Consider the following 12,277-nt stretch of genomic DNA (forward strand, 5'->3'; position numbering starts at 1 on the left):
GGGGGGGGTATCCGTTTTTAGCATTTCATTCAAAACATCAATGAAGAAAACTTTTTATCTTTCAGATGACATTTATCAACCACCTTTGACATACTAAGACCAGGGGGGTTTCTATAATTCAGTCTTGTGACATTATAATATCCTTTCAATTCACAGCTCTGATTCAACCGCAGATATTGGTCAATAACTACACAACCTAGGGGGAAACGAAAGAAGAAAAAACACATACTTATATTCCTTATGAATGAGTGGGAGAAAAGCCATTAACACAATTGTCATTCTTTGATTGCAGTAGACAAGACTTGGTTTCGAGAGAGGAGTGTAAAATTGAGAAGTGAAGTAAAGAAAGGAGAAGATTAGAGAAAAAACAGGATGCAATGGAAAATAAGAGAAAAAATGAATAAAAGGAACGAAGATAACAAAGGAAGAAGAGATGCGGGATGAGAAGAGGATAGTAGAAAGGAGAGGAAGAAAGAGAGAAGGTCTCACGATAGCTTGACATTATGTTATTCAGTGAACACTCGCATTGTCCTCGTAGAATACGTCTTATGTAAATAAACATTCCACATTCATCAAACAAGACAACAATTGACAAAGTAGGGTTGAATCTCCCAACACAGAACTGCTGATTTAATAAAGAAAGATATAAACATTGCATCAAGTGATGAAGAAAGCCAGAGACAACCTTGTTATTTAACTCAAAAAGGTAAACACAAACTTAGTTCTTCTGTGTTGATTTTAATTATGTGTGACAACATAATGTCTTAACTTTATCAGAATTCTAGATGTGGTGTATGTTTACGCGACACTACTCGACTTGCAAGCCCTCTCTCTTTCCTCTCTACCTGACCACATTCGAATAATTTACCTTTAAATATTAAGTTGAACAAATGGCGAGTTGTTTTTCTAGTGAACGCGTGTCACGCAAAATTAATCATGACGGTCTACACAACACAAAATAATCTTCAAAGTTGTTACTTTTGAAATTTTGTTGGTTAGACATTCCTCGGGATAATTTGACACTGTGACTGTTAAGAGAGATACTCATCTGAGACTTGATCACGGTCGATTGGTTCTGCCAACCTCGGCATATCATGTAACTGGGTAAGTAGGAGGCAATGTGTTATGAGTTTATAGTATATCCCCCAGGTACTGGTAACTCACATTTTCTTTCACAAACCTCTCTCACATTTCCACCTTTTCCCAACACCTCTTGTGCAGGCTTTCCTCCTCTCATTCAATCCTCTCTCTTCCTCCTCTTACTCCATCCTCTCTCGTCCTCCTCTCATTCGTCCCTCTCTCGTCCTCTCGATCCACCCTCTCTCTCTCTCGTCCTCCTCTCACTCCACCCTCTCTCGTCCTCCTCTCACTCCACCCTATCTCTTCCTCATCTCACATCACCCACTCTCGTCCTCCTCTCACTCCACCCTATATCGTCCTCCTCTCACTCCATCCTCTCTGAGCCTTCCTCTCACTCCACCCTATATCGTCCTCCTCTCACTCCATCCTCTCTGAGCCTTCCTCTCACTCCATCCTCTCTGAGCCTTCCTCTCACTCCACCCTCTCTCGTCCTCCTCTCACTCCACCCTCTCTCTTTCCACTCACACTCCATTCTCTCTGAGCCTTCCTCTCACTCCATCCTCTCTTTTTCTACTCTCACTCCACCCTCTCCCGTCCTCCTCTCTCTCCACCCTCTTTCTACTTCCTCTCACTCCACCCCCTCTCTCTCTACTATCACTCCACCCTCTCTGATCCTCCTCTCTCTCCACCCTCTCTTTTTCTACTCTCGCTCCACCCTCTCTCGTCCTCCTCTCACTCCACCCTCTTTCTTTCTACTCTCACTCCATCCTCTCTGAGCCTTCCTCTCACTCCACCCTCTCTTTTTCTACTCTCACTCCACCCTCTCTCTTTCTACTCTCACTCCACCCTCTCGGAGCCTCCTCTCACTCCACCCTCTCTCGTCCTCCTCTTACTCCACCATCTCTCGTCCTCCTCTTACTCCACCCTCTTTCGTCCTCCTCTCACTCCACTCTCTCGTCCTCCTCTCGCTCCACCCTCTCTTTTTCTACTCTCACTCCACCCTCTCTCTTTCTACTCTCACTCCACCCTCTCGGAGCCTCCTCTCACTCCACCCTCTCCCGTCCTCCCCTTACTCCACCATCGCTCGTCCTCCTCTTACTCCACCCTCTTTCGTCCTCCTCTCTCTTCCCCTCTCTTGTCCTCATATCACATCAACCTCTCTCTACCTCCTCTCAATCCACTCTCTCTCTCTCTCTTTCTACTCTCACTCCACCCTCTATCGTCCTTATCTCACTCCAACTCTCTATCTTCCTCCTCTCACTCCACATTCTCTCGTCCTTTTCTCACTCCACCCTCTATCATCCTCCTCTCACTTCACCACTCTCCTCCTCCTCTCACTCCATCCTCTTTCGTCCTCCTCTCACTCCACCTCTGTCGTCCTCCTCTTAATCCACCCTCTCTCCTCCTTCTCTCACTCCACCTCTCTCGTCCGCTAACTCCAACTTCTCTCTTTCTACTCTCACTCCACCCTCTCTCGTCCTCATCTAACACCACCCTCTTTCATCCTCCTCTCACTCCACCTCTCTTGTCCTCACATCACATCACCCTTTCTCTTTCTACTCTCACTCCACCCACTCGGTCCTCATCTCACACCACCCTCTCTCGTCTTCCTCTCACTCCACCCTCTCTTTTTCTATTCTCACTCAACCCTCTCTCTTTCTACTCTCACTTCCCCCTCTATTGTCCTCCTCTCACTCCACCCTCTCTTTTCTATTCTCACTGCAACCTCTCTCGTCCTCCTCTCACTCCACCCTCTCTCCACCTCCTCTCACTCCACCCTCTCTCTTTCTACTATCATTCCACCCTCTCTGAGCCTCCTCTCACTCCAACCTCTCTTTTTCTACTCTCACTCCATCTTCTCTCTACCTCCTCTCACTCCACTCTCTCTCTCTCGTGCTCCTCTCACTCCACCTCTCTTGTCCTCATATCACATCACCCTCTCTCTACCTCCTCTCACTCCAATCTCTCTCTCTTTCTACTATCACTCCACCCTCTATCGTCCTCCTCTCACTCCACCTCTCTATTCCTCCACTTACTCCACATATGTTGTCCTCCTCTCATTCCAACCTCTATCGTCCTTCTCTCACTCCACCTCTCTCGTCCGCTAACTCAATCCTCTCTCTTTCTTCTCTCACGCCATCCTCTTTCGTCCTCATCTCACACCACCCTCTCCCGTCCTCCTCTTACTCCACCCTCTCTCTACCTCCTCTCACTCCACTCTCTCTCGTCCTCCTCTCGCTCCACCCTCTCTCTACCTCCTCTCACTTCACCTCTCTTGTCCTCATATCACATCAACCTCTCTCTACCTCCTCTCAATCCACTCTCTCTCTCTCTCTTTTTACTCTCACTCCACCCTCTATCGTCCTCATTTCACACCACCCTCTCGTTTTAAACTCACGAATACAACAGCATTCTTATTTTCATAAACCGGGAATTTTATATACAGAATACAGGTGTCTTTCGTTTTCTGTTATCCTTACCGTTATTCGTGGTCTAATAAGTATCTGTGTATATTGACATGTGTCTACATTGTCTGTCCTGTGTATATTTACGTGTATATACTTACCAGTGTATATTTACGTGTATATACTTACCAGTGTATATTTACGTGTATATACTTACCAGTGTATATTTACGTGTATATACTTACCAGTGTATATTTACGTGTATATACTTACCAGTGTATATTTACGTGTATATACTTACCAGTGTATATTTACGTGTATATACTTACCAGTGTATATTTACGTGTATATACTTACCAGTGTATATTTACGTGTATATACTTACCAGTGTATATTTACGTGTATATACTTACCAGTGTATATTTACGTGTATATACTTACCAGTGTATATTTACGTGTATATACTTACCAGTGTATATTTACGTGTATATACTTACCAGTGTATATTTACGTGTATATACTTACCAGTGTATATTTACGTGTATATACTTACCAGTGTATATTTACGTGTATATACTTACCAGTGTATATTTACGTGTATATACTTACCAGTGTATATTTACGTGTATATATTTACTTGTGTATATTTACCTGTGTATATTTACGTGTATATACTTACCTGTGTATACTTACCTGTGTTTATTTACGTGTATTTATTTACCTGTGTATATTTACGTGTATATTCATACCGGTATATATTTACGTGTATATACTCACCAGTGTAAATTTACGTGTATATACTTACCTGTGTATATTTACGTGTATATACTTACCAGTGTATATTTACGTGTATATATATACTTACCAGTATATATTGACATGTGTCTACCAGTGTATATTTACGTGTATATACTTAGCAGTGTATATTTACGTGTATATACTTACCAGTATATATTTACGTGTATATACTTACCAGTATATATTTACGTGTATATATATACTTACCAGTGTATATTTACGTGTATATACTTACCAGTGTATATTTACGTATATATACTTACCAGTGTATATTTACCAGTGTATATTTACGTGTATATATTTTCCTGTGTATATTTACCACTGTATATTTACGTGTATATACTTAACCGTGTTTATGTACGTGTATATACTTACCTGTGTATATTTACGTGTATATACTTACCAGTGTATATTTAGGTGTATATACTTACCTGTATATATTAACCTGTGTATACTTATCTTGTACTTGAGTGTACTGACCTGCTTTTATGTGTCTGTGTATATTTTCATATATTTACGTACCTGTGTATATTTACGTGTATATATATTTACCTGTGTACACTAACCAGTGTATATGCACGTGTATATACTTACTTGTATATATTTACCTGTGTATATTTACCTGTGTATATTTACGTGTATATACTTACCTGTGTATATTTACCTGTTGTATATTTACGTGTATATACTTACCAGTATATATTTTCGTGTATATATATACTTACCAGTGTATATTTACTTGTATATATATACTTACAAGTGTATATTTACGTGTATATATATACTTACCAGTATATATTGACATGTGTCTACCAGTGTATATTTACGTGTATATGCTTACCAGGGTATATTTACGTGTATATACTCACCAGTGTATATTTACGTGTATATATACTTACCAGTGTATATTTACGGGTATATACTTACCAGTGTATATTTAGGCGTATATACTTACCTGTATATATTAACCTGTGTATACTTATCTTGTACTTGAGTGAACTGACCTGCTTTTATGTGTCTGTGTATATGTTCATATATTTACGTACCTGTCTATATTTACGGGTATATATATTTACCTGTGTACACTAACCAGTTTATATGCACGTGTATATACTTACTTGTATATATTTACCTGTGTATATTTACCTGTGCATATTTACGTGTATATACTTACCTGTATATATTAACCTGTGTATACTTATCTTGTACTTGAGTGAACTGACCTGCTTTTATGTGTCTGTGTATATGTTCATATATTTACGTACCTGTCTATATTTACGGGTATATATATTTACCTGTGTACACTAACCAGTGTATATGCATGTGTATATACTTACTTGTATATATTTACCTGTGTATATGTACCTGTGTATATTTACGTGTATATATATTTACCTGTGTTATATACTTACCAGTGTATATTTAGGTGTATATACTTACCTGTATATATTTACCTGTGTATATTTACCAGTGTATATTTACGTGTCTATACTTACCTGTGTATATTTACCTTTGTATATTTACGTTTATATACTTACCAGTGTATATTTAGGTGGATATACTTACCTGTATATATTAACCTGTGTATACTTATCTTGTACTTGAGTGAACTGACCTGCTTTTATGTGTCTGTGTATATTTTCATGTATTTACGTACCTGTGTATATTTACGTGCATATATATTTACCTGTGTACACTAACCAGTTTATATGCACGTGTATATACTTACTTGTATATATTTACCTGTGTATATTTACCAGTGTATATTTACGTGTCTATACTTACCTGTGTATATTTACCTGTGTATATTTAAGTGTATATACTTACCTGTGTATATTTACGAGTATATACTTACCAGTGTATATTTACGTATATATACTTACCAGTGTATATTTTCCAGTGTATATTTACGTGTATATATTTTCCTGTGTATATTTACCACTGTATATTTACGTGTATATACTTAACCGTGTTTATGTACGGGTATATACTTACCTGTGTATATTTACCTGTTGTATATTTACGTGTATATACTTACCAGTATATATTTTCGTGTATATATATACTTACCAGTGTATATTTACGTTTATATATACGTACCAGTGTATATTTACGTGTATATGCTTACCTGTGTATATTTTCCTGTGTATATTTACGTTTATATACTTACCAGTGTATATTTAGGTGTATATACTTACCTGTAAATATTAACCTGTGTATACTTATCTTGTACTTGAGTGTACTGACCTGCTTTTAGGTGTCTGTGTATATTTTCATATATTTACGTACCTCTCTATATTTACGTGTATATATATTTACCTGTGTTATATACTTACCAGTGTATATTTAGGTGTATATACTTACCTGTAAATATTAACCTGTGTATACTTATCTTGTACTTGAGTGTACTGACCTGCTTTTATGGGTCTGTGTATATTTTCATATATTTACGTACCTCTCTATATTTACGTGTATATATATTTACCTGTGTTATATACTTACCAGTGTATATTTAGGTGTATATACTTACCTGTAAATATTAACCTGTGTATACTTATCTTGTACTTGAGTGAACTGACCTGCTTTTATGTGTCTGTGTATATTTTCATATATTTACGTACCTGTCTATATTTACGTGTATATATATTTACCTGTGTACACTAACCAGTGTATATGCACGTGTATATACTTACTTGTGTATTTTGTGTACATACTTAGCTCTATTTATTTACCTGTGTATACTTACCAGTGTATATGCACGTGTATATACTTGCGGGTGTATTTTGTGTATATATATATGTGTTTACTAACCAGTGTATATTTACGTGTATACATATTTACATGTGTATACTAACCAGTGTAAATGCACGCGTACATACTTACCTGTGTATACTTATCTTGTACTTGAATGTACTTACCTGTGTATGTTGACCTGTGTATATTTTCATGTATATACTAACCTGTGTATATTTATGTGTGTATAACTTGCTGTGTGTGCTTACAAGTGTATATCCGCGTGTTTTTACTTATCGGTGTATATTTACCTGTGTATACCTACATGTACCTCGTACTAGTGTATATTGACCTGTGTTTATTAACTTGTGAACATTGACCTTGTATATTTTCATGTATATACTTACGCATGTATACTTTCCTGTGTATATTGACCTGTATAAAATTTCGTTTATATACTTACCTGTGTATATCTATGTGTATATACTTACCTGTGTATACCTATGTGTATAAGCTTACATGTGTATACTGATTTGTGTATATTTGCCTGTGTATACTTATATTGTACTTGTGTGTACTTACCTTAGTATACTAACCTGTGTAAATGTCAGGAGACGTTGGTCTTATGAAACGGGAGGGGGTTATTGCATTAAGTGTGATTACATCCGAACTTGACATGTTTTTTACATGACCATCATTAAAAATATGCGATATCTGTTAAGCAAATGGGCTTAATGCCGACTAATCGACTTACTTACGGTCTAGTTGGTAAAAACACACGCTGTATCTCGTGCCAATTTATTGTGTTCATAAACCTTTACAAATTTTTGCTTAACACGAATATGAGTTATAAAACTCAGATACATAGCTGTTAAATAAAGTTATTTCATATTACAAAAAATGATCTGCTCAAGTGTCAAGACTTCCTGTTCACCTGTTTGCGTGTGCCGTCTCTAGTCACCATAATTCAGAGCCAAATCTAAGTCTTTTCCTCGTATATCACATGTTGACTGCCAAAGATTCAAATATACCATGTCTTTTGAATCCAATTTAAAATTTGAAAACAATATCAAGATTGAAATCATTGCAATATATTAGAATTTGCATGCGCATCAGATTTTCATTACATAAAGCTTGACGTTGCCAGCAATAACATAATGTAACCCTTGTGTAAGGATGAATTTTGATCTGCGTTAAGCAGGTGTTTTTTTAACCTCTGTGTATGATATCCTGTAAAACGTACAGGTGACTCTGATCAAATTAGCATAGATTATCCCAAGACCACCGATATCATTACTTGATAATATGTTATGTTAAAACGTATTAAAAATCAGATATGAGGTATCATATTCTATTAATAGCTCAATACGCATTGTTATTCATTCATAATTTTAATTCAAGAATGAAAGTGAAAACAATATAAGTAATATAACATTTAATACTTTTTCAAAAGCGTATCACAAATGTGTGATATGCCTATTGAAAGTAGGGATAAAAAAACCTTCGACATAATCACGTTAGGGGGTCGATACACAATAGACAAGTTGTTCCGAAGCATATTGAATATTTAGCAAGAACAAAATGAGCGAAAAAGATATCACCAGGCGTCGGTATCAGGCACGGGAAATCTGCTGGCACGCAACACAGTGGCATGGTGTCTGGGTCGTGCTGTTTATTTACTATCAAGATAGTCTGGAGGTTATTTTCTTCAATTGTCGAGCGCAAGCAGAGTTTTATATCTTCTGATTTAGATTGTACAAGGTGGAACAGTTGATACACATAAAATGAGATCTCGTTACGTCGAAGCTGATGAGATAATGGCAAATTCGATTGATCCGAGCTGAAATACATAGAAAAATGAAAACCGCCATGGAAGTAGAAAGCAAACTTAGGCCAATTTTCCAGATATCCAAATTTGTTAAAAAGAAATTCAATCTATAATTATTATATTATTATTTAAAACGACGTGGGCTTACGACTTATTATAAGGTCTTGCTACTCCATTAACTGTTGGACAATGTTTAAAGATAATTTATTTGTGTTTTATATAAAGGGACATGAAAACAAACAAATTTTATATCATAAAGGTGAAATTTCAGAGCATGTTTTGTATAATTTCACGTTGAATACTAAAACATTTCCAATAAGTGAGCAAGCTAAGTTACAATGCTTCGGAAACTGAAAACAAAAAAGTGTGGGATTGTACGCATAACTATTAATTAATATTTGTTTAAGTTTAATATGATTTTTTTCTTTATACATTCCAAAAATGACATAACACCTTTTTTTCAAGCTGTGATTATGAAATGATATTTATATCCATTGTATTTCAATTTTCGTTCGCACCATTTGTTTCTCTCATGTCGCTTGCATTCACCGTTCTCGTCCATATTGTACTCTTCATTGATTTTGAGGAAATAAAGATATGATGATGTATTCCCTGTTTATCGGTGTAACCCTAGAATGTTATATTTCGTGTAATATAAACACTGTATGACACATACATGCTCCCATTGACAGTGGCTCCCCCCCAGAACCGAAATGTAATTATTGTTTGTAAATATAAACAATGTATGACACATACATGCTCCCATTAACAGTGGCTCTTCGCCAGAACCGAAATGTAAGTCTTGTTTGTAAATATAAACACTGTATGACAAATACATGCTCCCATTGACAGTGGCTCCCCACCAGACCCGAAATGTAAGTATTGTTTGTAAATATAAACACTATATGACACATACATGCTCCCATTGACAGTGGCTCCCCGCCAGAACCGAAATGTAAGTATTGTTTGTAAATATAAACCCTGTATGACACATACATGCTCCCATTGACAATCGCTCCCCACCAGAACCGAAATGTAAGTATTGTTTGTCAATATAAACACTGTATGACACATACATGCTCCCATTAACAGTGGCTCTTACCAAGAACCGAAATGTAAGTCTTGTTTGTAAATATAAACACTGTATGACAAATACATGCTCCCATTGACAGTGGCTCCCCCCCAGAACCGAAATGTAAGTATTGTTTGTAAATATAAACACTATATGACACATACATGCTCCCATTGACAATCGCTCCCCACCAGAACCGAAATGTAAGTCTTGTTTGTAAATATAAACACTGTATGACACATACATGCTCCCATTAACAGTGGCTCTTCACCAGAACCGAAATGTAAGTCTTGTTTGTAAATATAAACACTGTATGGCACATACATGCTCCCATTGACCGTGGCTCCCCACCAGAACCGGAATGTAAGTATTGTTTGGAAATATAAACACTGTATGAACCATACATGCTCCCATTGACAGTGGCTCCCCACGAGAACCGAAATGTAATTATTGTTTGTAAATAAAAACACTGTATGACACAGACATGCTCCCATTGACAATGGCTCCCCACCAGAACCGAAATGTAAGTATTTTTTGTAAATAGAAACAATAAGATTGCTTTAGCATGATTTTCTGATTTTGAAGCATTTTATTTTTAACGTCCTCCTGATTTGTTTGTCGCCTACAGACTTGTTGCAATGTTAAGTATACGACTGTCTATACCAATCGTCGCTAACACTTCAGTGCTAATTTATAGAAAATATTTATAATGTCATTGTTTATACTTAGCAATTTCAGATCTGAACAGTCGTGACAAAGTAAGATTTGGTTATAGTGCATGAGAACTGTGCTTTCAATTTATATTGTTTTAATGTTAGGTAAACATATCAATATAAGAATGAACTATTCACTCTGTATTGTTAAAACCGACATGCTTAACTACCGCTTAATAACTCAGTTGATAATGAGGCATTATTTCAAAATAAAATAATTTAAATATTGATCAGTCTGAAATTGTTGAAGTTCTAAATTAAAACAAAATATTGAAACTTTATTAATTTTTTCAAGCCTTTTAAATATCTATATATAAATATGGTTTAGATAAGACGTTACGCTGACAATCCTCTGCACTGTCGTTCTGTAATGGTTAACCTGTAACGTTTATTGTTATCAATTTACAATATTATTACATTAACAGATGTGAAAGGAAAATAGTGACGATTTACATCAATGTTAATTTATCTTCACAATCAAGTTTATCTTACGTAGTTGATGCTTTGTATAGATATTATCATACCAATCCTGTAATCCAATACCGGTCTCTTCGTCAAATATTCCGTGCTAAGCAAAAATTGTGTTGGTTTATGTACGGTTCTAGTACAGGTACTTTTGTAAGTATTTCACATGTGTCCGCTGTTAACATTAGTTAAAGACAGATCTGGTTCAAATACGGTGATCTCATTAAAACAGCATATATGGTCCATATATTGGCCCACTTTAGTTGTTTGTTAAGGTGTCTATACTTTCCCCTTTCTTCTTTGTTGCTGTTTGCCTAACTGGCCGACTATCACTTCCGTTCAGGCCAACAGATGTGTGTATAGGAGTTTTGTCAATGTTGTGTTGCCTGACCAAAATGGTCAAAATACTATAGCCTTTGAAAACAGCCTGGGCCTAGTTGTATTCAAGCATGATTAGATTGAGAAAAATATTTAGGAAAGTTTCAGATTCGATTCTGTCATAGATAATGAAATCGACAGTAATGACACTATTATGTTAAAAAAACAACCAGCTCAAATCAAGAAAAGTTAAATACAAAGTATTCATAAGAAGTGAGACTGTTAAACACATAATATCTTAAAACTTGTAATAGTATTTTATTAAGGAATTAATTCTTTAAGCCAAGTAGACCTGTGTTTGATATGCTTATTAACGATTTACACATGTCCAGGTATCTAACTAGTATCAATGCGTACCTAAGTACTTTACCAATAATCACAGCACCCACATTCGATAATCTATTGTTTATTCACCACATCTATCGAATTAGCCTATATTGGTATTCCACAGCCATTTTGTAGGCCAGCGTCAATGACACCACTGGGTGCTTATTAATAAGATCACTGAAAGTAAAATTATAATCCCTAATGTTTTCATTATTATCAAATCCAAACGTAGAAGGATGAGGATTTAAATTATACTCGTAAAAGAGAAGATTTCGTTTCCAATTTGGTGGTAAAATTTATTTTTATTGATGTTCTCATTGCTTCATTAAGATAATGAACCGTGACTCAATAGGGCGTGCACGAAGGAGTGACAATACTGGTATATCATCAACGGCGCATTATTGTATCGAACTTATTGCGCGTTACGGTTACCGACCTGTAATGACAAAATATAAATAAACATGAAAGTTTATTCTTA

This window comes from Mizuhopecten yessoensis, unplaced genomic scaffold (genome assembly GCF_002113885.1).
Source record: "Mizuhopecten yessoensis strain PY_sf001 unplaced genomic scaffold, ASM211388v2 scaffold6779, whole genome shotgun sequence".
Lineage (NCBI taxonomy): Eukaryota > Metazoa > Mollusca > Bivalvia > Pectinida > Pectinidae > Mizuhopecten > Mizuhopecten yessoensis.